Raw genomic sequence first — 4,149 nt, 5'->3', positions numbered from 1 at the left:
AAAAAAAAAAAAAAAAATGGCGCGAAAATTTGAAACAACTCTTGGATGATAAATTACAATCGAATGTTTCGAGTTGAATCGAAACGAAAATTCCAATGTTTCGTGAGCATATTATAATTCGGTATTTTTTATCAGAGAAATAAAATAATACATCGATCATATCTCGATCCTTATTCCAAAAGATTTATTACCGGGTGAACTATGAACTTTCTCGTGCTTTGCACAAGAATCGTTTCGTCGAAAAAAAAAAAAAGGAAAAGAAAAAGGGAGCTAATCTACATCTCCTTGCAGTCTTCGTTCAGAAGAGAGGATGACGGGTCGTTCGACAGAAGAACAAGATTGAGAGAGAAAAGTGAGGAGGAATGAAAACACGAAGAGGGAGAGAGAAAAAAAAAAAGAAAAGAAAAGAAAAGAGGCGGGGAGAAAAAGCAGTGGCTGCAGTGCAACGTTGATGGGCCTTCGCTAATCTACAGCGTGACCATCGACGAGGAAGTTGTAGAAGAAGAAAGTAAATTCGTAATTGTTCGGCTGCACGGTGTCGCTGCTGTAACTAACTCGCCGCCGCCACGAACGGTTGCTTTTTCTCCAAGGCGGTGCTCGTCGCACGTTAACCGCCTCTTTCTCTTCCTTTCTCGCGTGCACGCGGAATGCGCATCCGCAGAAATAAGAAAGTTTCGGTAGTAGATTACGCCCGTAAACGATATAATTCATCCAATGAATTCCAATACCGATCTCGTATTTATACCCGCCCGATATCAGTTGCAATCTGATCAAGCATCGATTTATCGGTGCGATTACAAAATTCCAACGATATCTCAAATAGGAGGAGCTCAATTCTTTAAGAGTAGGCTTAATTGGTAATACAGACTGGATCTCGAAGATTTATTCTCTCTCTTTGTTTTCTTTTCAGAATGATTCAAGTTTTTTAGATCAATTCTTTATCTAAGAAAAAGATTTTTCTTTTTTTTTTTTTTTTTCTAAGTCGATGATATCACGGATACGAATCCTAAATCCTTCTTAGATTTAAGTGACGTAGAATCTCAAAAGATTCCTATACGAATAACGATCCTTTCCTTTAATTTTAAATCGTGAAAATTTCTCCTCTTTTTATAATAATGATCACATACTATCGCATACTATCCCCTTCCTTTCTAACTACGTTACTGAGAAGTTGCACCAAGTGACGAAGCATGGATTAGGTCATGGTGAAAGCAAGAATTCAAGTTCCTAGAGACCGACCAACAGACATTTACAATAAACATACGATATTTCTCCTTTTATCGAACAACAACCCTCTTTCCTAGTATTAACCCCCTCCCCATTCTATACATATATATATCATACTTCCAACCAATATTCCCGAAGAGTGTTCCTTCTTTTCATTTTCTTATAACAATATATCGCGCGCCTCCTTCGTTTCTACGTCGCAGAAAAGTGCAGCAGCGTCGGTTTGGCCACGGTGAAAGCAAGAACCCTGTCCCCCCTTGTCCCCTAGATCAACAGGGGGGCGCACAATCCCGGGAGGCCCTCTCACTTTCGCTCTTCGGAGAAAGTCTGGCCGGCGTCACCGCTGGCCGCCCTCCACTCTGCCCCCCTTTGCAACCGTAGCCACCGTCCCCCCGTCTCCCCCACACCGTTTCTGCCGCCGTTACCTCCCCCTCCCCCTGGGCCGCCCCTGACTTCGCAAAAGCGCTTGCATCGCACTCGGCAAGGCGAGCACCGCTCCTAGCTTCGCTGCCGTAAGCACGATAGAGGGACCGAGATACCGAACGAAGGAAGAAAGAAAGAGAGAAGCATCGACTGCACGAGAGAGAAAGGGAGAGAGAGAGAGAGAGAGAGAGAGCAGTCGGCAGAGCTTCTCTCCGTTCCCCTTCGCGCCACTTGTGCGCACTTCTTCTACGGTGTGCTCTCGAGCCGACTCCGGGGGTTAATGCACTCCTAGAGCAAGCCATAACCTTAAGCCGGGGCCCCGGAGAAGCGCGGGAATCTTGGCGTCTTTGGACGCATTAGCCGAGCGCACGGTTGTTTACGGAACCGTCGGTATGGTCAATAATTGCATTACCGGAAGACACGCCGCATTTTTATGTAACGCGTGTGCCCCCAAATGGACGTTGCGAATCGGTGATCGTTGCCGGGTGCATCATGCTAGCGAATCACCTCAATTCTGCTCGATCGATACTTTACAAATCGTTTCGATATTTTATTCTTTCTTCCCTTTACGCGTGATTCGGGAATCGGTCTTCTCTTACGTAAAAGTGAGGGAAATTTAAAAAGTAACGAGGATTTTATTAGCCAGCCAGATGGACGATTAGCCGTGCTCGTTGAGAAGAATTATCTCTAGTGCTTTTTTTGCAATGCCACTCGCCGTGTACGTAAATTCCATTGGTTTATGTACCAACGAAATTTTTAGTTCGTTCACGTCTTTATTTTAACAAGTAAAATATTATTAGGCAATTATCGTGTTTGCACAACTACCAATACTCGATATATATATTATGAACACTTTAGAAATTCTTTTAATAAATTCCTATCATATTACCGAGTTCTATGATATATTAGGATAAAAATAAGCGTTACAGTCATCAGATAAAAATAACACCAAACGATTACAAAAATACTTTCCTTAAAAGAGGCAACAACGTGAACCAACAGAAAATCCCTATTCTCGATACATTATACTAAGCGCCATTATTATTTACAACATATTTTCCATTGTTAAAAGATTCTATTATTTATTTGGCATCGATTCACGTATATTTCTCGCTTGATAATTCTCGTTAGAAATACCACTACGTACGTTATTTCTTCGGATCAGTCAACAGTTAGAGATACGGCGACGGAAAAAAAATGCACGGACGACGGTCATCGAGATTCGTGGACGCGAAACCTTGGAGCTCATTGTCTACTAGCGATAATTGGATGTACTTGGCTACAGTTTCGTATATACATATGTGTGCACGCCGCATGCTCGATAGAGAGAATAGTTTATCTCTCGCCGCTCTATCAATCTGTCTCGCTTGTCCGCGCTAGGCGATTGACTATAGAGGTAGTATATGACGGTCCAGGGCCGACAAGCGACCGCCTTGGAGGCGTAATGACGATCGTAGAAACTCTCGAGGCCGGTCCACGAGGGCCGGACGGTTTTATGAATGCGCGAACGTGATAGAAGACTCGAAGAAAGACAGACGCACGCCTGTCTATATAACCGTGCAGGTATCATGTTTTATGCCTTGCCTATCTATCTGTGCACCGCGATCCAATCGATCCGTCATGATAACGCCATCGTTTCTTCCGATTTTGGAAATTTCGATCGATTGGAAGAAAATAAAAATAAGTGAAAATTTCTCTACTAACTTTTTTTCAACGCCTAAAGGATCGGGAAAAATCTTAAAAAAAAAAGAAAATTCCTCGCAACTCGTTTCGAATGCGTTTTCGAAACGTGTCCTTAGGGGAAGATAGAAAAAATAATTCGAATTATTTTCGCAATCATTTTATATCCGATCTTGAAATTTGGTACGAGATCTGTTATAATTTGGTAACTTTTCGTATCGTATAGAATTCAATCAAATCCGATCAATTATTAATAACGTTGAAATTGATCATTTCGAGGCATGGATCGATCGAGCAACTTCGACGGCTCGCGTATATTTATTTAATAATACGCATTATTATATTTGCCTATACTTAGCGATATGCAAATAGTTAGAAGTTATGCACGTATATATACGAGGAGAAACGATGGATCGTCACGCGCGTGAATCGCAAGTGTTTAAGCGCGTCGCCGTTTAATTTTATTTCGATCGGTCCGCCGAATATGTAGAAGATTTCGCAAGATTTCGCGAAATCGCGGCTCCCAAAATATTTATCGAAAAACAACGATGCCGATACTCGAGTGTTTGAACGATATTGCAAGACGATTTTGCACAGTCTATAAACAAAGCGAGGTCGCGTGGCAAAATCAAACGAAACGGCGAGAGACCTCGCGGAAAATTCCAGAGATCGTGATTCGTGTCCTCGAATTTAAATGATAATGAGGGGAGAAGGGGGGGAAGGGGGGAGGGGAGGGAGGTAAGAGATTACTTATAATCCAACACCGAGCTTAAACCGAGTCGTCGATCTTTATCTCAACAACGAATGTATTCGTTAAAA

At 42.3% G+C, this 4,149-nt stretch overlaps 1 protein-coding gene across 7 annotated transcripts in view; it reads right to left on the bottom strand.

Annotated features, from left to right (window-relative positions):
• LOC102677853 (ecdysone-induced protein 74EF) overlaps positions 1 to 4,149 on the bottom strand; it is a 172,364-nt gene that overhangs the window by 144,821 nt on the left and 23,394 nt on the right. The window lies entirely within an intron of this gene.

Source organism: Apis dorsata, unplaced genomic scaffold, assembly GCF_000469605.1.
Source record: "Apis dorsata unplaced genomic scaffold, Apis dorsata 1.3 scaffold_370, whole genome shotgun sequence".
NCBI lineage: Eukaryota > Metazoa > Arthropoda > Insecta > Hymenoptera > Apidae > Apis > Apis dorsata.
Note: the sequence above shows the minus strand (reverse complement) of the source record. Positions and strands in the feature narration are given on the sequence as shown.